Source organism: Tenrec ecaudatus, chromosome 11 (assembly GCF_050624435.1).
Source record: "Tenrec ecaudatus isolate mTenEca1 chromosome 11, mTenEca1.hap1, whole genome shotgun sequence".
Taxonomy (NCBI): Eukaryota; Metazoa; Chordata; class Mammalia; order Afrosoricida; family Tenrecidae; genus Tenrec; species Tenrec ecaudatus.
In genome coordinates, this window is record NC_134540.1 from 95,279,029 (window position 1) to 95,304,352 (window position 25,324).

The 25,324-nt window shown below is 40.4% G+C and overlaps 1 pseudogene; it reads left to right on the forward strand.

Moving 5' to 3' along the window:
- Positions 1-3,790: 3,790 nt before the first annotated feature.
- Positions 3,791-21,599, forward strand: LOC142461016 (alpha-aminoadipic semialdehyde dehydrogenase pseudogene; annotated as a pseudogene).
- The last annotated feature ends 3,725 nt before the right edge of the window (positions 21,600-25,324 follow it).

Sequence of the window (25,324 nt, forward strand, 5' to 3'; positions counted from 1 at the left end):
TTTAATCCCTTAAGAATGTGATTTAAACCACCAGGGAGCAAAGGTTACCATGAGATTTGTATGAAAGAGGGAAACTGCCTCAGACACCTTGATGGAGGGATGTGAGGGTCGTTAAATTATACAACAAAATGCTGCTTCCCAACCAGCCCCGCAGGGCCACTTTCAGGTCAACTCATGCCAAATACCCATTTCTTTTCTAAACAATTGGGAAAAGATGAAACTAATTCATTCTCTCTCACTCTCTCTCTCCCTCTCTCTCTCTCCCTCCCTCCCTCCCTCTCCCTCTCCCTCTCCCTCTCCTTCTCCCTCTTTTTCTTCCACTCTCCCTTTTCTCCCTAGCATTATCCTTCCATTGCCGTCTTCCTTTTGCTTGAAGATTAAAATAACCTCGGTGAAAGAAAACTAATGTCTGCAGCCTCTCCATTCGTTACCATTCAATTTTTAGTTAAAGTGCTACCTGTCAGCAGGAGGGGGAAGGGTGAATAAAGGGAGCACAGGGCGATTCTAGGCGGCGAACTCATTCTCTAATGTGCCATAACAGTGCACACAAAATATTTTGTATTTAGCAGAATCTGTAGGACTGTCCAACACCAAGAATGAACCCTAATGCAAACGATAAACTTTGGCCAGTAATCATGTGCCAATCTTTGGTTCTTCAATAGTTAAAAATGCATTACGCTAATTCCACATATTATTAATAGGAGAGAAATGCTGTGCAATATAAAGAGGAGTATTGAGAGCTTTGTATTTTCTATAAACCTAAAACTACTCAAAAATAGCAAGTATATTTAGAATTTAAGTACTGCATTATAGTTTGCATACATGTGCCCACTGTGTGTGTATATATATTTTTTAATGTTTCTATTTAAAATATATTTTAACATAATGGCTAGAGTTAAAGACAGAATGTCCATTAGAAACCAATACATTTATTTATTTTTAGGTGTGTTTACACAACTCAACTCACTGCCATTGAGTCCATGCTGACTCATAGTGAGCCCCCTGTGTGTTCCTGAGAACAGAAGAAACCACCCAGCCTTTCTCCCAAGAAGCTGCTGGTGGTTCCACACTGTCCATCCTACAGGTCCCACCAACTCATACTCACGACACCACCAGGGCTCAGGGTGCAGATGCAACTTTAAAAAGTGATGTGACCAAGTGTCGTTTCTGTTCCCTCTTATGGATGGATGTTCTAGATGTGTGATTGCATGATGACAACAGTTTATGAAGCACGGGTATCTTAACTTTCACAATCGAGGTAATCAGAGCAATGGTACAAACATACCAACTCTAGTTAGCTGTCCATTTAGCATTTGTTTGCAGGGTTAACATGTTCACTTAGCCTGACGGTTGGTTGGAAGTTAAATCCACTTAGACGTGTCCCAGAAGAAAGATGTAGTTGTCTACTTCTGAAACATCAATCATTGAAAACCTTCTATTTCTGCCAAGACACACATGGGGGGGGGGGGGAGTGTCACAGTGAGTCAGCATCCATGTAACACTCACTGGGTGGGTTTGTCATTGAACAGCTGGTTCTCGGATGTCATTGAAGTGTCCCTGATGCTAATTCTCCTCTTTTGAGCTGGACTAGAAACAAAGTATCAAATACTAGCAGACATTGTAGACGGAGGTGGCCTTTAGCACTTTGAGTCAAAGAGAAGCAGCCCAAATATTACAGCTGTCATTTTTGGTTACCGGAAGAGGGGAAGAATGGTGTCTGCAGTCAACAAATTCAGAATTTGATTCAATGTAGTTCGTCATCTCCACAAGTCCCAATGGTTTTGAAAGTCTCGAAAACATTCATTCGATTTCTTGTGGAAACAGAGTTGAGTAAAATATTACCAAATTATCTGCTTCAAACAACCAGCTTTCTGCATACAAATGTCTACAGGACTAGGGAGATATTTTTTTTTAAATATTTTGTAGATAAATTAAAATATTTTACAGATAAATTGAGCTCACCAAAAAAACTAGTTAGATATCCATTTTCCAGGCCTGGGTACTGGAAGACACACACCCATACGTGAAACTGAAGACAAATGCACTTTGGGATTTCATTGCTGCGATGATTACTAATTACTCTGAAATGACATACAAGTGCACAGGACTTTCAGAAAGACTTCCCTCATTGCACCAGTAAATTGAGGTTAATAGAAATCAAAAAAGAGTTTAACTAAATTCTAACCCAGGCATAAGTGAAACCATAGAGCGGATTTCTGGAAGGTTCAGGGGATCACTCACTAGAATCATTTCTGACTCATAATGAGCCTACAGTACAGCATCGCGTGGCCCCAGTGGGTTTACAAGGCTGTCAGTCTTTAGAGAAGAAGAAAGCCTCATCTTTCTCCCTGTGATTTTCTGGTGGGTGTCAATTGCTCACCTTGAAGTTAGTAGTCCAACATGTAACTAAACAGCCACTCACGTCTCCCATCAGGGCCTTTTCTGATTTTAAATCATGCAGAATTCCTTTGTCTGATCCAATGATGGATGCTTTGTTTATGGACAGGTTCCTCATTAGCACAATAGGGTGATTTTTGAAATCCCCATGCTTCTCCATATTTGTTAGGATCTACACAGTCAAATGCCTTTGAAAAGTCAATACAACACAAGTACTCATCTTTCTGATATTCTCTGCGTTCAGTCAAGATCCATCTGACATCAACAATGACATCTCTTCCTAGGACCTTTGTATCAGTTCTAGCTTTGGAGGACATGTCTAATGTTTGGCCAGTTGACCAAACACACACTACTCTGACAGCCATCCAAATTGTAGTTTGGGCTAAAAGGTTGGTGAGGGTGAAGTGCCACAAAGTGCACATACTACCATTTACCTTACTGTTCGTGGAAATTGAGTAGGTGTGATGCCGTGAATGACCTGGTATGACTTTCCTAGCCATAGGATTCGTAATGCCTGCCATATGGCTGCATGGAATCATGCACATTGGGTCTCTTTCCTTTTTCCCTGATGAATCTGGTTAAGCGAAGGTAGGGGGAGAGAGCGAGCACTGTATTATTCAGTTGTGCGTGATTGCCAACAGGTTTGGGGTTGGTTGTTAAAACTTGGGAATCTGAAGAGGAGACTGATCATTGTTGTCATCCTGTTGAGCGTAAAAGAAGCCATCTCAGAAGCAGGAAGGAAAGCTCGCTACCATTAAGAAAGAAGAGCTAGCAGGGGCGAGCATCCTTTGAAACCTTAGTTCTCTGCATCCTGAACCTCCTTGATGCAGAAGACTGAGAGATGTGATGCCAGAGGAGTGCTTGTAACAGAACCAGAAGTCAGAGCATGAGACAAAGCAACGGGCATCCTGATCCTTGGAGCCAGACAGTTGAGTGCTTGCTGATGGAATTGGAGAGCTTAATTACAGAGCTGGGTTTTCTGACTCACAGTGTTATTGCTGAGCACCTTCCAGTTGAAGCTTATGAGGGAACAGAGTGCCGTTGGGGATTTCCTGTTAAGGAGCTTCTTAACTTTGCATGGTCTTGATGGCATGAGTTTTGTTTGGGTTTGAGTTTTAATGCCTGTGGGGACTCTGAGTGGATTTTGGGTTTCCACTGTGCTCTGCTAGGTTAGGGTAGGTGCCATCAGGTCGGTTCTGACCCAAGGAGACCCTATGCGCAACTGAATGAAACTCTCCCCAGGCCCGTGCCGTGCGCCTAGCTGTGCCTGTGCCTGAACTCATTGTTGCAGTTACTGTGTCAGACCATCTCTTTGAGGACCTTCCCATTTTTGCTGCCCCTCCACTAGACCACGTGTGATGCCCTTCTCCAGGGACTGGTCTCTCCTGACAACATGTCCCAAGTATGTAAGAGAGCCTCACCATACATGCCTCTGAAGAGCACCTGGCCATACTTTCAAGGTAGGTCAGCTCGTCCTATCAGCATTCATAGCCTTCTGCAAACCAGGTGTTCACAATTGAAGCTGTGTTAGCATTCTCTCCTTTGGATCTGGATTTTATTTACAGTCCTTAGCTCTCACAGGCTGCTGTGCTTCTTCCAAGTGGACTTAGTTGACACTTAGATGTCTGCCTTTTTCAAGTCATAAAGACCTCGGATTCTTTTCTTTCTGATAGCCAGGCATCTTCCCATTTCTTTACCACCCCTCTATAGCACTCATCTCTTCAGTGATCTTTGCTGAGGGCTAGCATCAAGCAAGAACTATGTAATAAGAACTAATTTTTCTTTGATTGGGGCTGGAATTCAATGTGAGCCCAAAATATATTAATATATGTATGGTTTATATACGTAGGTCTCTGGTTCATTTTAGAGACATCATTAGCTGACTTTTTGAAGCCTCTGCATATCTAACAGAACAGTATATGACCGGATCCTATGTCATCTTCAAGGCCATTGGCATATTTGGGTTTGTTGTGGTGATGTGACCATTGTGCATTTGGATGATGTTTTTTGACATCTCCTTTTCCAATAATATACCAGGCAATATTTTATGTGATTAAAAAGTTCCTGTTAGATAATTTTTGGAAGTAGATCACACATGTTTTCTCCCTAGTGTGTCTTCAGCTGGAACTGCATGCAAACCTGTCCACCGTGAGGGACCCTGGGCCTTGAAATGCTACTAGCCGGACTTACAAAACCAGGGCAACATGCAAGTCACTTCAGTAGAACAAACTGGCAGAGGAGTGGGGAACAATTTGTATGGAAAGTTCTATTTGCATATGAAAAACTGTAGGCTTTGAATATTTTGGACCTTTGTATCAAAGCCTGATTCTTTTTTGAGAACCAAAGAGGCTCCTGTGATTAAACAGATATTATTATCCCATTAATTATACTATAGGCCAGCTTCCTTCAATTCTAAAAAAAACACCTTTTAGAAGAGTACATCTGTTGAAATTTATGTGACACAGCAACTTAGTATTTCACTGTACTTTGAAGACATGGCTGAAATATATATAAGGCTACCAAGTATTGTTTTTAAGAACTCATGGAGGACACTGGAGAGGTGCCAGCGGACTTGAAAGGGGGCAAATGTAGTGTCTATATTTTGAAATGGGATGAATGACGATCCTGGAACTACCGGCATCAGCTTATTTTCCTTACCTGGAAAAACTGGAACAAATCATCCAAAAATCAATTTGCAAGCACTGAGAGGAGCACACCGTGCTAGATAATAATTCATAAACCATCGGGAAGAAAAGGACGGTCAAAGTTTTATCATTTCTTCCCACGATTGTGATAGTCCGGTAAATGAGAGGGCAGAAATAGCATCATAGTTCTCTACTAATAAAGTATATTGTCTCTGGTAGCATTCCCATGCCATCTGAGTAAACATGAAGTAGGCCTAGAGGTCACAATAAAGTTACTTTGGAAAAGACATAATTGTGGTATTTTATTCAAATATGAATCTAGGGATAATTGTACTTCAATTTTATAGTTTAATAAAGTGAGCTTTTGAAATAGGGTAGTTCAGAATGTAGTACTCTTTAGGATTTTCAACTTTATTGCCTAGTAAATAGGCCATACATTTAAAGCATGAACAAGTAATAATTTAAAAGTTATAATTATTACTTTTACCAATCATACTAGAATTCAACATAACATAGAGTAATAAACCAAATGGAAAGGGTAATTTTATTGTGTTGTCAGTAAGCAACTCCAGAAAGAAAGGTGAACAAGAGCATTTTAAGGAAAAAAAAATTTTTTTAGAGCAAATCAGTATTCAAACCAGAGTGCAGGTTGATAATTAGTCAACCAAAAACCATCACAGAACTGAACGTGGAAAATACACAAGTTATCAAACTCATTATTTAAAAATTATAAATACCTTTGGTTTGGGTTTTTTTTTTAAGCTTCCAACAAGATTATGTAGAGATCGACTTTGACTCCCTTGGGACATATCATTCAAAAAGGACGAATCTTTAAGATAAACAAGTGGCCATCTAGCTCAGAAGCAACAAAACCCACATGGAAGAAGCACACCAGCCTGTGTGATCACGTGGTCTTGAAGGGATCAGTTATCAGGCATCAAAGAGCAAAAAATCATATCGTTGGCTGCACACCTCCATGATACGATTGCCGAGGACAAACGGGTGCATAAGCAAATGTGGCGAAGAAAGCTGATGGTGCCCGGCTATCAAAAGAGATAGTGTGTGGGGTCTTAAAGGCTTGAAGGTGAACAAGCAGCCATCTAGCTCAGAAGCAACAAAGTCCACATGGAAGAAGCACACCAGCCTGTGCGATCACGAGGTGCCAAAGGGATCAGGTGTAAGGCATCATCAAAAAAAAAAATCTTACCATAGTGAATGAAGGGGTAGTGCAGAGTGGAGACCCAAAGCCCATTTGTCAGCCACTGGAGATCCCCTCACAGAGGGGTCTAGGGGAGGAGATGAGTCAGTCAGGGTGCTATGTAACACCGATGAAGAATACAGCTTTCCCCCCAGATCCCAAATGCTTCATTCCCCTAACTACCATGATCCGAATTCTACCTTGCAAGTCTGGATAGAGCAGAGGTTGTACACTGGTGCAGATAGGACCTGGAGGCGCAAGGAATCCAGGGTGGATGATACCTTCAGGACCAGGGGTGTGAGGGGCAATACTGGGAGGCTGGAGGGGGAGTGGGTTGGAAAGGGGGAACCGATTACAAGGATCTACATGTGACCTCCTCCCTGGGGGACGGACAACAGAGAGGTGGGTGAAGGGAGACACCAGATAGGGCAAGATATGACAAAATAATAATCTATAGATTATCAAGGGCTCATGAGGGAGAGGGGAGCAGGGAGGGAGGGGGAAAAAAGAGAACCTGATGCAAAGGGTTTAAGTAGAGAGCAAATGCTTTGAAAATGATTAGGGAAAGGAATGTACAGATGTGCTTTATACAATTGATGTATGTATATGTATGGATTGTGATAAGAGTTGTGTGAGTCCCTAAAAAAATGTCTAAAAATAAATAAATAAAAAGTTAAAAAAAAAGGATGAATCCCTAGAAAAGACCACCGTGGTTGATAAAGGAGGGGATCAGCAAAAACTAGGGGAAATTAAGAGGAATTGACACAATAGTTGCATCAATAGGCTCAGTTATGGCAACACATATAAGGATGGTGAGGGTCTGAGCCTTGTCTAGTTCTGTTCTGCATACAGTCAGCAGGAGTAAAAGCTCGCTGCAGAACAACTAACAACAACAGAGTTAGTTGGCATCCAAGATGAGCGTGAGCATCAGCCTGTGGGCCCTTCAAAAAGGATCAGTCTCACTCATCCTGTAGCTCTCCCTTCGTCTGCCTCAGTTTTTGCGGTCCTTGGTAGGCACTAACTTCATGATGTGGCTCGGCAGAGCACCTCCTTGCACAGAGTTTTTAAGTTAAGGGAGACGAGTCAGCACAAACCATTCACCATCCTCTGCGAGACAGATACTGCAATGGAGAGCAAGTCTTTTTTTCTATCAATCCAATCTCATTGCTGTCCAGTCAATTCCGACTCACACCACCCCTATAGGACAGAGTAGAACTGCCCCTGTGCACTTCCGAGACTGTCACTCTGAGAGCAAGGATTCAGACTCTCTTAACACAAACCATGATCGATCATGAGTCGATGAGGACACTAAAGGACAGAGTACAACTGCTTCCTCGGGTTCTCAAGACTGTCAACCTGTACAGAAGCAGACTGCTCATCTTTCTCTCTCAAAGTGACTGATCAGCTCAACCTTTGACTTTCCGTTAACAGCTCAGAACTTTACCCACTAGACTTCCAAGATTCTCTTAAAGGAGAGTGGCAGAACAATTTAGTTAGGTTGAATCTAGTAATTTGGAAAAAAATAATTGATGTTTCTATTTTGAACTACTTCGATTTTTTGTTATTTTAGTACTTCATTTCTTTTATATCTTACATGAATTTGAAATGAAATGGGAATTTTTTTAAATAGTCTTCTGTTGTTATACAGCTCCTAAGACATGAGGAAAAAATTTATTCCCTCATCATATTAACAGTGGTGTAGTTTATTTAAAATCATTTCCAGAAAACAGATTACAAGATTTGGAAGACCTATCCAAGAGATTCATAGAGTTATGAATATCCTTCAAGTATAAGAAATAAGACAAATGCATGAATTAGAGATCTATTGCCATGCAACTATTTTTAAATACATTTTCTAGTGTAATTTTTCTAACTCTTTAGAATTATTCCGAATTGTAATTTTTTCTTGCAAAATACTTCCAGTAAGCATGTCCATTTTAGTGTCAATAGTCATGCTCATAGAAGCTTTTAAAATTCTTTATTTTAATAGATGATTTATTAAACTGTTCAGTAATGTTGGTCGTGGCATTATTTACTTCAGAGATTGGTGCAAAATCAGTTGCTAGGTGCTACCCATGATCAAAAGGCTTCAGTCCACACGGATTGTCTGTTTATTTCTCCTTATCTATATTCCTATCACTCCATCACAGAGCACAGTTAAAGTGATCTGACAGAAGGAACTGGAGTGGTCCTTGACACCTTATTGCTCTAGGCTTAGGCCTGATTGGCATCCTCTTTTATCTATCAAGAGGGCACTTTTCATCAAAATCCACATCTTCTACACATCATTTTACAATGATACATAATGGAAGGCTTTCCACGTGGTAAAGACAATGAAAAGAATTATCGGGGTGAGGGGAACGCAGAGGTTAAGAGGCTGATGTGTAAAAGTTAATCTCATCCTTTCCGTCGCCCATTTTCATAACACTCTGTCCTTCGGTATTCTCAGGGGATGACAAGAGGATGCTTTAAGGACTGTGAAGTCAAAAGGAAAATTGTATTTGGTGCTGCAAATTGCAATATACACATACCAACCTAAATGAGCCAAATGGAAGGCTGGACATTTGTCAGTAGGACCTTGTTTATCACACCATGTCTCATAGCTTCTGTCAAGATCCACCCTTTCTCCTCAGAGGCAGGCTGATAACTTTCTCAGTGAACTCCCACAGAGCAATCCTGTAGGTCATAGCCAAAGAACAGAAAACTCTCTGAAGAAAGGTGCCAGGACTGCATTAGGATCTGCGTCCAGCCTGGACGACTTCACAGGAGTCCATTCATTTCCTCCTCAAAGGCTCAAGGACCAGAGACGAACCCAAACACTGTAACTGACTTTCCAAGAACCCTGCTTGTGAACCACCCTGCCATGCACTTGCTCAGAGGACCACCATCTCCAGCTGCTTTCCAAACCATGTGATCATTGCTCACAAGCAGAAGGAGAAGCATCTCATCTTCCAAAACTCTTTTCCCTATCATACATTATTTTTTTCTTTTTAAATGTATGTATATTTTTGTAGTATCTACAGAGTCTCAGAAAAGTGCAAAGAAATGCCACCATTCACTTTGCCTCCAATGTAACTGTAGTCTAATATCACACCAGAAAATTGTCATAGACACAGCCCACAGATTTTACATTAACTTGTGTTTCTGTGTGCATGTATGTGTGCATATGTGATGCAGTCCTATATAATTTTATCATATGTGTAATTTTGCTTAATCATCAATGCAGTCAAGATACAAAGACAAACAAACAAAACAAACCTAAAGCCACTACCCTGAGTCAATTCTACTTTTTAAAAAAATAAATCATTTTATAGGGGGCTCTTGCAGCTCTTATAACAATCCATACATAATTGTATCAAGCACATTTGGACATGTATTGCCATCATCATTTTAAAAAATTTTCTTTCTACGTGAGCCCTTGGTATCAGCACCCCTTTTGGGACTCCTTCCGTCACCCTCCCACCCTTGTGAACCCCTGATAAATTATAAATTTTATTATTTCCGTATCTTACACCCTCCGCTGGCTCCCTTCACCCATGTTTCTGTTGTTCGTCCCCCTGGGGGTGGGGGTGAGGGATGTTAGACTTTGAGCATAGAAATCGGTTCCCCCTTTTCCCCCCTGCTCCCCGACCCTTGTGACATTGTTACTCCCATTACTGTGCCTGAGGGGCTTATTTGTCCTGGATTCCATGTGTTGAGAGCTTTTCTCCATACCAATGTACCTGCTCTGGACTAGCCGGGTTAGTAAGGCAGAACTGGACATGACAGTGGTGGGGTGGGGGTGGGGGAAGCATTGAAGAACAAGGGGAATGTTGTGTGTTTCGGCAGTGCTATTTCACACCCTGGCTGACTGCTCCTTCCTTGTGATCCTTCTGTGACGGGATGTCCAATTGTCCACCGATGAGCTTTGGGTCTCCACTGCAATCCTCATCGTTGGCACCTGAGTCAATTCTAACTTGTTTGCGACGCTGCAGGAGAGAGTAGACCTGCCCTTACGGTTTCCAACCCTGGACATCCTATGAAACTGGCTCTCTTCCCCGGCTGGTGGTCTCTAACCAACATCCTAAGTTACCGGATTTCTCTTCTTCATTCCTGCTAAGCCTTCTCCCAAACCTCTATGCTACCGACTCCTCCGTGTTCTGACCTATTAACTCCCTCCTGACCACCTTCTTCTCCTCCCCGTGTGTAATCAGCATTGCACAGGGTCAAATCATATGAACTCAGATCAAAGCAGCTCATACAGTATCAAACCCTGTGATGTGTAAATAATGAGTGGCTATCCCACTCCAGAAAATACAATTAATCTCTCTCTCTCTTTCTCTCTCTCCCTCTTCCTCCTCCTTCTCCTCTTGCTCCTCTTCCTCCTTTCCATCTCTCAAGTTATGGGTTTAAATTGTTTTTAGAAAACTATCTTATCACCTTCAAAGTACTCTCCATTGCGCTTAATATGTTTGTCAAATCTGTGATTCTATTCTTGGAAACATTTTTCAAAGTTTTTTTCTTCACCTCTTCTATGTTGTGAAATCACTGTCCACTCGTGTTCCTCTTCATTTGTGGAAACAAAAAGTCACATGGAGCGAGATCAGATGAGTAAGGTACATGGGACAAGAGAGCCATGCTGTTTTTTGCCAAAAACTGGAGCACTGAAATGGCGTATGGGCAAGTGCACTGTCGTGGTACAAAACCAGTCCCCTGTCTGCCACTAATCAGGCCTTTTTTGATGCACTATTTTTTAGGCTATTTTGTTACATTATCTTTTTGAACTTCTGAACAGAAAGCTCGATTAACAATCTAACCTGGTGGAATGAACTCCAATGTACTAGGAGTCAACATTTTGGTTTGTTGAAGTTGACAGTCATCCAGAAGGAGGTTTGTCATCAATCGACATTTCACCTTTTTAGGAATGAGAAAACCATTCGTGCACTTGAGTTTTTCCAATAGTGCTGTCCTTGTAAGTGGGTGCAAACTCTGTTTAACACCACAGCCATTGCTGCTGCATTTTTCCTCACCAGGCAACAATATTTCAGCGCTGCATGCTGCTCTCTTAAACTGGCCATCACACAAAAAATATGAGTATCGAGTGAAACTGCTTTCACACACACACACACACAAATTCACTGTGACCAGAGAGAACCATCCCAGGCGGCGCCACTGGGTGCACTAACTCAGAGCGAGTTGTTTCATGCTCGCCTAGAGGGAAAAATGAATACTACGAATGCTATGATCAGCGGAGTTTTTTACATGGATTTTTTTGGGGGAGGTACCCCCTCGTATAATAGATACAAATGGATTCATCATGTTGTTTCACTTGAGAACCAACTTAATCTATACTGAGTTACTGATTATATCTACCATCAATTGTTAGTGAAGAAATATAATTGAATTATAAATCTTGTATATTAAAAAACTATCACCTTGGACAGAGTTTCCAAAACTACATATATATAGTTTTGGGAGTTTTTATGAATAATTTCAATCTCCATATATAGTAAATGGAGTTAATATTTAGTAAAAAATGCACTGATTTTATTTTAATTTTAAATTATTGTATGTATAATTCTTAAAAACAGTATTATTATTACTGTAATACATTTCCAGTATTGGACTATACTTTGTTCCAGTTAAAAAATAGTCACTGAGAAAAAAATACATAAATGAGAGGAACTTCAAGGATGAAATGTGAAATAGAAACACCCACACACCTGACCTAAATATCTCTAAAGTTGTTAAAAACAGCTGTCTTTGAATCTTTGAAATTAGCCATAAAAGCTCATAATTTCCTGGTAAAAAATATCTCAGCTTGGCCTCTGCATCCTATAATTAGTCAGTTTTTAGATTTATCATTTTCTTCACTATTTTCCCTCCTAGGAAAATCCCAACCCTCTGGTAGAAACTATTCAATGTAGGAAACGGTCTCTGACAAAAGTGAAGTTCTTCATAAACAATCTTTCCAGTGAGCTCCTACTATGTGCTAGGAGCCCTGCTGATGTAGTGAGTTATGTGTCTGGCTGCTAAGCAACAGGTCAGCAATTCAAACCTCCACTTGTACTTCCTGTAGGAGATCATTCTCTGGAACAATTGGAAGCTAGGCATTAATTAAATGTTGACACAAACTGGTGGGGTTTCAACATGGCTTTCACATAGGATGTCTTGTTGAGGTTTGGCAGGTCCCCTGGTGGCATAGTGGATTATACATTGGGCTGCTAACCCCAGGGTCAGCAGTTTGAAACCATCAGCCACTCCTCCAGAGAAAGATGAGTCTTTGTACTCCCATAAAGATTTACAGTTTCAGACACCACCAGGAGTGTTTCCATTGTGTTGTATAAGGTCACTCTGCATGCGAAAAGACTCCATGGCAGTGAGTTTGAGTGCGTTTTGATATTTAGCATCCACTTCCATTCCTTTATCCCAAACCTCTGTGTTCCTTCTCTTCTTTCCACTCCAGAGAGCTGAATGGATTTGGTGAAACTCTGAACTAGCTTAGTAATAATTATCATCCATTATTTTGCCTTCACGCCCCCTCCACCACCACCACCCCCACACACACCCTGGTGTAGGCATAGATGGGGAGATCGGAATGAAGTGGAAAAAATAGAAGAATGGGATAAAAAATAAAATATAAAGGTAGGACTGAATTGTAGAACTCACTAAGTGCCAAACTAAAAATATATACATTATGTTGATCTTTTAGAATAATTTTCCATATCCAGTATACTGTTAACTGTTTTGGATTAATGTTTCCTCTCTCCCAACCACAAATATGTGTTGAAGTGCTGACGTTTGTACCGATAAATATGACTGCTTAGAAATAATCATTTTCTTTGGTGTTTTTTTATGTTAATGAGATCATAATACTACAGCATGGATGCTAAACCCAATCACTTGTGAGTTATAAAAAGACTAGAATAACTACTAAATCCCACACACGGGGAAGAAGCAGAAAAACCATAAAGACAGATGGATTGATAAACCTAGGAACACCAAGAATTGTGGGGAGTTCCAGCAAAAATTTGGAAAACCAAAGTCACTGCCACTGAGTCCATTCTGACTTACAGGGCCCTACAAGACAGGAGAGAGCTGCCCTGTGGTTTCTGAGACTGTAACTCTTCACCGGAGTAGGAAGCCTCAGCACTTTCTCATGAGACTGCTCACCTCGTGCTCACCATAGTGCCACCCACTGGACAACTACGGCTCCTTTGTGCAGGCAGATACCAGAAGCTGAAATAGACAAGGAAGGACTCCACCTAGAGCCACACCATGAATTCAGATTTTATGTTTCCCACACTAATAAATCCATTCCTAGCTTTAAATCCACCTACTTTTCGTCCTTGTGTTATATCATCAATAGATGATTGATACAGTACCATTCTGATGTATGCCACCAATTTTATGAATGTTACAAGCAGCGAATTCTATAAACTATTTGTCATAGAATCTAAAATCATTCCATTTTAGTCTCATAATCGAGTTTCTCAAACTTGAATAGTGCAGAAACTCTTGGAGAGGGGTGAGGAATAGTCTCCAGAACTGATGACATGTTTTCATTATAAAATTGCTGTAGTCCTTTGAAATATCTTCCCAAAGATATTCATATTCTAATAATCCTGGAAATGCTTCGTAACAATGTAAAAAAATAAAATAAATAGAACGGTTTTGAGAATATGATTAAGTCAAGCATTTTGAGATGGGGATATAGCTGTGTTAGATAGGGTTGACCAGAGAAGCAAATCCAGTGACACTCATATATGTGTACAAAAGAGCTTTACATCAAGAAGTAATTGTATATCAAGAAAATATCCCAGCCCAGTCCAACGCAAGTCCATAAATCCCTTTTCAGATTCACACACACACTTGCAATTATGCAGGAGGCAAGAATATCACAGGCCAGTGGACACATCTCCAGGGCTCCGGCAGCAATCAAGGTCAGCCAGCAGGAAAGGGAAGGCAGAAAGAGAGGGAGGTTCCCAGGACCCTCCTGGTGGACAGGCCACACCCACAAAGAGGCACCATTGGGCTGTGACCTGATCGATAGATTGCATGCCACCCCTACACTTTTATAGATCTTCAAGTTGATATGAAATTGATATGAATACACTTTTGTGTACATTGATATAGATACACTTTTATATATATTCAAGTTGATATGGAATTGTGTAACTACCACACCACCCTTGAACATCCAGTTGGGTCTTAAATTTGAGTAACTTGTTAAAATTGCAGATTTAATAGGTCTGGGTAATACCTGGTATTATCACAATTTCCCAGGCAGTGCTAATGTTGATAGACCACAGTTGAAAAAAAGAAAAAAAAAAGAAATAACACATCTATAATACACTTAATTAAATTTCTTAACATTATTAGAAAAATAACTTCCTAATCTTTTAGCAAATACATGGAGTTCCAGACTCACTAAAGTCCATTTCAGAATGTTATTTAAGACATGCTACTGAATAAATCATGAAATATCAGTGGTATACACAGAATCAAACTCTGCAGATGCAGAGACCACTGTCTTATGAATTAACACGCATTCAATAGTATCCCTCCTGCAGCAGGAAAAAAAGAGTGATGGAAAGTCCTGCATAGGTTCTTGGATGCCTTGGCTCAAGTCTAAACACATCCCACACATAGCTCCTTTTCTAGAACAAGTCTCACAGCCCCATATAACTGCAGGAGGGTTGGAAAATATGGAAGAGCACATCAGTATTCAGGGAGCAGTAAATAACTCTGCCAAAAATATGAATCTATAATGACATCTCTCCCAATTACTTGTATTCAAATTATTTTATGTGAGAGGGAAGGAGAAACAATTACCCGAGTTCTCACTTATTTGGACTTGTTCAGAGCCAGCTTCTCTGTGACACTGCTAGAGTAAAACAATCTTAATATTATGCTCTTTATATTCTATTATCCTCCCATTTGAAAATATAGTTAAATATTTAAGAAGGTATATGGATTTGAAAAGTCCATATAAGGGACATTCATTTCTGACTTAGGATAAAACAATATTATTCTAAGTATTTAAAAAAATCAAAGGTACTCAAAGTAATTATTTTTTGAAGTTTGGCAATGTTATAGCAATATTATGAATATGTTATAATTATTTAAACTAAATTATAGTTTTTAAATTAAATCCTGGATTTGTACTTTTTTTAGAGTGACTATTTTATTAATTCTGATTCTTGAAGATCCCATATGTCGGAGTTGACTTATGCTCTGTACAGTTGTAAGTGACTGTCATCTTTCAGTAGTAAATCATTAGCCATTCTGCTGAGGTGCCTCTGCATAGATTTGAACTGTGAATGTTTCAAATCGTCACTGAACACCTAAGCACTTTCCTTACCCAACAATTCCTCCAAGGGCAGCTCTCTACACTCCATCCTGTTTAGGAGCGAGATCCCTAAGCATTTGCATGTTGCTATGGTTAGTTGCCTTTTGAGTTCCTTGCAGCCCGTGGGTTCTGAACAGAACTGCTCTATTTGGTTTCCCAGGCTGTGGCCCAGCCTTCAGATCAGATTGTTAGTACTTTCTCCTGAGGTACCATTGAGTGAGTTTGACCTATCAAACTTTCTGCTAAAAAAAAAAAAAAAAAATTACAAGAGAAGAACTTACTTTGGGTACTGATAAAGTTAAAAGGGCAGAATAAAAAATTGAGTTCTTATATAGAAGCATTCTATGGATGAAAAATTGGAACCAAAAAAAGATGATTAAAAAACAATGCATAGAGTCACTGTTCCAAGAAGTATTGGTTGACGGACAACCACTTAAATACCTATATACTCGAGTATAAGCCGACCCGAATATCAGCCAAGACACCTAATTTTTCCACAAAAACTGCATTAAAAATGTGTTTGAAACCTCAGCTTATACACAAGTATATATGGTGGGTAGCAAATGTTCAAGGAACAGCGGGATTGAAGAAAGCAGTACAAAGGAGTGCTGGAAAACAAGCCCCAAGGTCGCTGGAATACTAATGTTTCAATAAAAGAATGCGACGCTGGGAGCACTCATTCATTTATGACAAGAAATTTGGATGACATACTGAGCCAGTTGAGTGGAAGAGATCCATATTTGTGCCCATTTCAAAGAAATACGATCTAACAGGATGTGGACAGTATATAATAATGTTGTTAATATCAGAACAAAAAAATTTTAAGATAATTCAAAAAAGGTTGGAGCAATAAATCAATTAATGGAAGCCAAAACACAGTCTTGAATGTATTTGACTGGTTGAGCTCTAATGAGGGAAGAGCTAAATTATGGGGTGACATCAGGAGCATTATACATGAATGAAGTGGTTAGGTTTTATGTCAACTTCTACATGGATGAAAATGTAGGGATAGAGTCCAACTGATCGATCCTGTCACAACCTGATGATATCTTCTTGTGGGTGTGGTCTTTTTATAAGACAGACACTGGGAACTTCTATTGACCTTCAAGGATTTCATCTGGCTTGGATTTCAAATCAAAGCACATGGAATCAACAGTTAAGAGATCAAAGAACACACTGCACTGGGCAAATCTGCTCAACAACAACCAAAAAAAAAGGACCTCTTCAAAGTGTTGAAAATCAGGGAAGCGTCTTTGAGGACTGAGGTGTGTCTGACCCAAGCCATGGTATTTTCAATCATCTCATGTGCGTGTGAACTTTGGACATTGAAAAGGGAGACCAACAAAGAACTGATACATTTGAATTGTGGTGCTGGGGAAGAATATTGAAAGTACCAAGACTGCCAAAATGTGGTAGTTACATAACCTGGTGTCAATTTGGGACTTGAGAGGATTAAGAGTGAAGTGGTAGAGTCTAGTTTGCCAACTGGGTCATTGCCAATGAGGCCTCTGTGTAGGCATGGCCTTCTCCTGAGAATTCTGGGAACTCTGGTACTTTTCCTCCTTGGAGGCAGGAGACACCTTTTCACTCTATCCACGCCCTGGAAGACACTCTACTGACAAGACACAAAGAACTTCACTAGTGCCCTTAGCTAGAGAAGCCACTTGGAGACCCCTGCCAACACTGAGATGCTTACAATGCCACTGGATCCGAAGACTTTCTACCCAATGACCTGTGATCGACATGCATTCAGCATCATTGCATGTGTTTCATGCATCTGAAGAAGACTTTATAGATTGGAATCAGACATATGGGCTAAGATCAGATTTATGGGCTTGGACTAGACTGGGTAGGGATACTCTCTTAATGTACAATTACCCTTTATAAAAAACTCTCTCATACACATATGAGTTTCTATGGATCTGTTTCTCTAGTCTACCCAGACTAACACAAAATAACAGACACATCTGTCTTAGAAGTATGGCCAGAATTCCCCTTAGATGCAAAGATGCTGAGAATTCATCTCACATGCTTTGGACATGTCATTAGGAGAAAACAATCCCTAGAGAAGGACGTTGTGCTTGGTAACATAGAGGGCCAATAAAAAGGGAGAAAACGCTTGACAAGATGAATTGACACTGTTCCTGAGGCAAGGGGCTGAAACATACGAACAAGTATTAGAATGGACAGGATTGGACCGTGTTTCACCCAACTTGAAACACACTTATACAATGAATGAAACCATGGCTTGGTCAAAGCAACACCCTTGCTCTTCAGTACTCTAAAAGAGTTGTGTGCAGCAGATTTACCTAATGCAATATGTCTCTTGAGCTCTTTTTTAAAAAAAAAAAAATACTAATTCACAGGTTTATTATAAATTCATCCAGAATGTGGTGAAGGAAGAGTGTAGAGTAATGTAGAAGGGTGTAAGAGGGCAGCATTATAAGCTTTTTTTAATCGTTTTCTTAGGGGCTCATACAACGCTTATTACAATCCATCCATACATCCATCTCGAGCTCTAGACTGCTGCTTTAATGAGCATTGATTGTGGATCCAACCAAGACAAATCCTTGATCACTTTGATTCGATTTATCATGATGTTACCCATTGGTTCAATTGTGAGAATTTGGACCTTCCATACTTTGAATTCTAATCCATATTGAAGGTTACAATCCTTGATCTTCAAGTCGTCCTCACTTTCAGCAAGCAAGACTATGTCATCTGCATACCACAGGTTGTGAATAAGCCTTCCTCTGATCCTGGTGCCACATTCTTCTTCATATAATCCAGTTTCTTCTAATGATTTTCTCAGCATACAGATGGAACAAATATGATGAGGGGATACAATCCTGGCACACACCTTTCTTGATTTTAAACCATGCAATGTTCATTTGTTCTCTTTGCACAACTGCCTCTTGATCCATGTAAAAGTTCCAATTGAGTACAATGAAGTGTTCTGGAATTCACATCCTTCTAAGGTTATCCACAGTTTATTATGGTCCACAGAATTGAATGCCTTTGCATAGTCAATGAAACACAAGTAAGCATCTTTGTGATATTCTCTGCTGAAACCAAGATCCATCTGACACAGCAGTGATATTCCTTGTTCCATGTCCTCTTCTGAATCCAGTCTGAACTTCTGGCAGTTCTCTGTCAATGTACCACTGCAAACATTGTTGGGTGATCTTATTCAAAATGTTACTTGTGTGTGATATCAATAATATCATTCTTTAGTTTCAACATTCGGCTGGGCCACTTTTCTTTGGAATGGGCACAAATATGGATCTCTTCCAGTCAGTTGGCCATGTAGCTATCTTCCATTTTTCCTAGCATAGACTAGTGTTTCCAGTGTGTCTTCAACTTGAAGAAATATTTCAATGGGCATTCCATCAGCTCCTTGGACCTTGTTTTCAGCTAATGCATTCAGTGTAGTTTGAACTTCTTCCTTCAGTTCCATTGGTCCTTCCTCATATGCTCCATCCTGAAATGGTGGAATATTGACCAGTTCTTTATGGTAGAGTGATTCTGCATCCTTTCCATCTTCTCTTGAGGGTTCCTGCATCATTCAATGTTTTTCACCTAGAATTTTTCCATTTCAGATATCCCGGGTTCTTGTGTGTTTCTTTGTAATATTTGGCTTTGTTTTTCAAGATGCCTTTTGAAATTTTCTATTCAGTTCCTTGACTTCATCCTTCCTTCCATTTGCTTTAGCTACTCAATGATTAAGGGCTGTTTCAGAGTCTCTTCTGACATCCACTTTGATCTTTTCTTTCTTTCCTTGCTTTTTAACCACCTTTTGCATTCTTCATGAATGATGGTCTTGATGTCTTCCCACAGCACACCAGCTCTTCTGTCATTCATGGTCCTTGCATCAAATTTGTTCTTGAGATGGTCTCAAAATTCAGGTGGGAGATAATCAACGGGGTATCTTTAGCCCTTGTGGACTTGTTTTAATTTTCTTTGGCTTTATCCTGAACTTACATGAGGATCACTTGATGATCAGTTTTACAGTCAGCTGCTGGCATGGATTTAACTGCTAATATTGAATACGCCATCATATCATCCCATAGTTGTAGTCTATTTGATTTCTGTCCATTCTCTCTTGTGAAGTCCATGTGTACAGTCACCTTTTGTGTTGTTGAAAATTGTATTTGCTATAAACAAGTCAATGGTTTTGCCAAATTCTGTCATGAGATTTCCAGCTTCATTTCTGTCACCAAGACAATATTTTCTATTGTTGCTTTCTCTTTATTTCCAGCTTCTGCATTCCAATCACCAATAACTATCAATGCACCTTGATTGCATGTTTGATAAACTTCCCACTGGAGTTGTTGGTGGAAATCTTCACTGTATTCATCGCTAGCTTTTGTGGTTGGTGAATTAAAGTTGAATAATAGTCATATTGATTACATTTCCTTGAAGGCGGATAAATATAATCCTACTACAAACACCACTGTGCTTCATGATGGATTTAGGAAGATCCTTTCTGCCATGCCATCCCTCATGATTGTGTTTTTTTCCAGCTTAGTAAAGTTTATAAGTTTCTAATTCAAAATGGCCAATACCAATTCATTTCAGCTCACTAATGTCTAGGATATCAATCTTCATGCATTCCATTTCATTTTTGACACTTCCAATTTTTCTAAATTCATAGTTTGCACATTCCAAGTTCTGGTCATTAGAAGATTTTGGCAGCTGTTTCTCTTTGCCTTGAATCGTTCCCCATCAACAAAGGATGATCCCGAAGGCTCTATTCCCACAGGTTTCACGGGATTCACATCACTGTGGTTGTCGGCTCCCTTCCAAGAAAGGGATTCCTCTTCAGATACATTTGGAGTGCCCTCTGACCTGAGGGATCAATCCTCTGGCAGTATCTCCAGCAATGTTCTTCCTTGGTCTGGGCTTTCACTATTTGACAATGCATTGGGGCTTTGCATAGGTTTGCATTGACCTCTTCTGAAGTGGGCAGCCAAGTCCTTCTTCCTCATCTGTGCTTAGTCTGAAAGCACTACTCAAACCTGTTCCCTTTAGGTGTCCACTGCTGGCATTTGAAAAACCAGTACATGGCTTTCAGCATCACAGCAACACACAAGCCACCGCAGTATGACAAACTGACTAACAAGTGGTGGCAGTGTCTTTGGAGATGGGGAAAATCTTAGTAGGTGAGGGAGCTGTTATAGAATATGTGAAATATTTTTATTATGCTGTTGGTTTCTCACAGAAAATTGGGGGACACCTCTTTCTTTCTGAAAGACCCAACCTTGAGTCTGGGCAGTAGAATCCCATAGGCCTGGTTAGCGTCGCCTTTATACTATGATCGTGAGCAATTCCATTCCAGTGATCGGTGGGATCTTTGGACAGGAGCTCCAACAACTTCCCTCATTGATGTATTTGTCACAAAGATAATAGCCAAGGTTTTGGAGGACAAGGAACTACCTGGTATAATGTGTTCCATGACTTTATGCTGGAGCAAATCTTGGCATGGCAATAAACAAAAAATAAACAGGGGAGCTTGTTGTCCTTCACTGGGAGCACTCAGGTGGGAAAACAGGTGGCCCTTGGAGTTTAGGAGAGGTTTAGGAGACATTTGCTAGAACTTAGTGAACACAGTGCCAAGTTGAGGATGCAGACTTCAACTTGATCATTCTATCAGCTCTTTGTAGCCATGGGGACAGCTGGTCAGAGGTGTATGATGGGAGGAGCTTTTTATCATGGAAGCACCATGATATGTTTGTAAATCAACTTTCAAAAAGCCAGTGCCCAAACTTGTGTTGGTAACCATGGGACTCTCATATTCTCTGAGGACCACTCCACATGAAGCAGGCAGTGAGCATGTTCCTGATGTCAGTGGAAATAGCAAAGAATGAAGGTAGTATGGTGGCCTGTGGTGGCAAGGTTATGGATTGAACTGAGAATTACACAGAACTGACCATCATGACAGGTATCACCCACCTTGAATTGATCATGCAGCAGAGACTTTTGTTCCAATTCTATCTTTAAATTCAAGAATGGAGAATTCTTGGCATGAAATAATGACCAAAAACAGGGACATTTGTACATATATTTATATGGTAAATACATTTGGGAAGTATTAAGGACAGATTTTGGGCCTCTGCTGAAGCCCTCCCTCAATGCAAGAACACTTTGTTCTAACAAACTGGCATTCTGTGATGCTCACTCTCCTGGCATGATCGCTGGAAAAAAAATGGGTGCTCAAGTAAATGTGGTGAAGAAAGCTGATGGTGCCCGACTATCAAAAAATTTAGCATCTGGGCCTTTTTAAAAAAAAATCATTTTATTGAGGCCTCTTATAATTCCTGTTACAATCCATACATCAACTGTATATGACATATTCATACCTATATACTATCATTCTTTTCTAGACATTTATTTTCCATTGAGCCCTTAGGTTCAGCTCCTCTTTTTTTCCTTCCCTCCCCCATACCCTCCTCCCCTAATGGCCCCTTGATAGACTGTAGATTATTAATTATTTTCAAATCTCACACTGACTGCTGTCTCCCTTACCATCTAGTTTCTGTTGTTCTTCCCCCTGGATTGGGAGAAGGGGTTATGTGCCATTCATTGTGATTGGTGCCTCCCTCTTCACATCTCCCCTCCTTCTCCCTACCTTTTGTTATTCCTATTTCCATTCCTGTTCCTGTGTTCCATGTGTTGTGTTTTATCTCTTGCCTATACCTATGTACATGCTCCCATCTAGTCTAGATTGGGAAGCGGCACTGGGGTCATGAAAGCTGGGGGGTGAGGAGGTCTCAAGGGATCAGAGGTATATTGCATGACCCATTAATGCTCAACTACACCCTGATTGACTCATCTCCTTCCTGTTACCCCTCTGTGAGGAGATGTTCCATTGTCTATAGATAGGCATTGGGTCTCCCTTCTCACCAATGCACTTTTGTTTGTTTGTTTACTTTTTGTTGTGAGTCTTCTGATGCCTTTAAGATACCTCAGAATCACACTGGCTGGTATGCTTCTTCCATGTGGGCTTGTTGCTGCACTGTTGGCTGGCCTCTTGATTAACTTCAAGCCTTTAAGACCCCAAACACTATGACTTTTAATTGCCGGGCACCATCCTCTGTCTTCACCACATCTGCCTATGCAACCATTTCATCTTCAGTGACAAAAGGCCACAGAATGCCAATTTGTTAGAACAAAGCGTTCTTGTATTGAGGTAAGGTATGAGGCGAGGCCCAAGGCCCATCTGCAGCCTCCGTATATTGCCTTATAAATATATATACATAGTCCAATACCACTATTGTTATGGATTATGTATTTACATAAGTGGACAACTCTATTAATCTCCCTGTCTATGCCTTTGCTTCCTAGTGCTTGCCTCTGTTTCCTTTTGCCTCCTCTTGACCCACTATCACTTTCCCTCTTCTTTACCTCGTAGTACTTCTTTCCCACTAGCTTGATGTTGCTCTAATACTCACAGGATCTCTACCCTCTCCTAGATGTTGGTTCTACTTCCCTAGTTGTTCCCCTGTCCATGGCATCATCCACTCTCCACACCTTTCTCCCCACCTCCTTCTGCCCCCTCTACTTTCTGGGGTCATTGGCCCCATTGCCTTCTTCCTGGGATTTCCTCCCATGGTCCAACCCATATAATTAAGCAAACCATCCATGTCCTAGTCTGAATAATAAGAAACTATATGGTTGAAGAAAGAAAAGAAAAAGAAAAGGATGAGAGAGGGAAAAAAAGAGAGAATGAAAAATGGAAAAGAATAACTCTATATCAATCCAGGTCTGTTTGCTGGTCCCCATGAGACCCTCCCCACTGGTTCTAAGGGAGATCTGGGGGCTGCCCCTCCTCGCCAGAAGTCCATTGACAAGAACCTTCCACTGGCTTGACCCCAAATGATCAGAGTGTGGCACTGTCAATATCAATATTCTAATGAGTGGTGCAGAGATTGGAGGTGCATTTGAAGATAGAAAGCATGTTGGTGTTGTCCAGGAGTCTGGCAGTGATACCTGGAAGCATATCGTGAGAAGATCTACTTGTACAATCAGCTACACTAAGGACCTTCCTCTGGCTCAAGGAATCAAGCTTCAGTGAATTTTTTTTTTTAGATTCACATTACTTCAAGACTTTCACATTTCCTGCAGTTTTCTTCTGAAAACAAAGAAAAGTAAGATGTGCTCTGAATAAAAGAAATTATTTTGAATATGTCATTGAGTAATCCTCTATGCTCTAAAACTCTGCCTAGATTAAAAGAATCCTTTTCAAAACAGAAATCATTGTCATAGTAGCATATTTAGCATATATATATGTCATATGCAGCTATTTGAACAGACAAGGGGCATAAAATCAGGAAAGGTGTGCCTGTGGGCTCTATCTTTTCACCGTATTCATTCTACCTGAATGTGGAGCAAATAATCTGAGAAAATGCACCATGTGGAGAGCACAGCATCAAGACTGAAGGAAGGCTCATTAGGAACCAGTGGTAGGCGGATGACATAGCCTTGTTTGCTGACAGGGAGGAAAATCTGCAGTACTTTCTGATGAAGATGAAAATAAATACACCACTCAGATTGGATTAAAATCCACCCTACTTAGGTATGAGTTTATGCTAACTGACAATATTTTCAAGGGCTCTGTTCCCAAACAAGTTTCACTGTTAGTTATCTAATGTTGTGATAACAGCAAATAGCACAAGTGGGTCCTTCAACAAAATCTTATAGTCTCACAGGTAGGAGACTAGAAGTCTAAATTTAGGATGCTAGCTCTAGGTCAGTGGTCTCAACCTTCCTAACGCCATGACCCTTTACTACAGCTTCTCATGTTGTGGTGTCCCCCAACCATAACATTATTTTTGTTGCTACTTACTTCATAACTGTAATTTTGCTACTGCTATGAATCAGGCAACCTCTGTGAAAGGGTCGTCGGACCCCCAAAGGGGTTGTGACCCACAGGTTGAGAGCCATTGCTCTAGAGGAAAGCTTTCTCTTTCAGTTGGGTCTGAAGGAAAGTCCTTGTCTTTTACCTCCTGTTCCTTAACTCCTTAGTGTGGTATTTATATTCCCCTTTCTCTGCTTGCTTGCTTAATTCCATTGCTTAAATCTCAAAGTGATATTCTACACCTCCTACACCAATAGCGCCTCATTAGTTTAGCAAAGAAAACCACTCCAAAATATAATTATACCCATTCTACGGATTAGTATTCACAAGCTCTATTCAGAGGATACCATTCCATCCAGAGGACCCCTAGTGGCTAGTGATTATGCAACGGTCAGCACTTCGAAACCACCAGCCACTCTGAAGGAGAAAGGTGGTATTTTCTACTTCAGTAAAGAATGGCAGTCTTGGAAACTCACAGGAACATTTCTGTCCTGTTGTATAGTGTCTTTATGGGTTGGCATTGAGCCAATGGCTGTGAGTTCGATTCGATCCAGCACAGTCGTAATCCTGGTTATTAGGGCTCAGGACTTCCCCATCTGTTTTGAAGAGATATAATTCCATCCAAAAACACCTAGTCAAGCTAAATTTGCATGTACCATACGTTCAGGGATTTCATTACTTGATATTCACATTATGAGAAATGTCTCATCTGTCATCAAAGAGATATACACAGGAGTCTTTATTTTACATGTGACAGTGAAATGAAATAATGAGAGAGCCCGAACAAAATTACTATCCTTGAGTAAGGGAATTAATAGAAGTATAATATGCAGATGATTCTAATGCTACAAAACGATTTCCTAAAGCAATATCTATCAACATGCTGAAAACAAAAG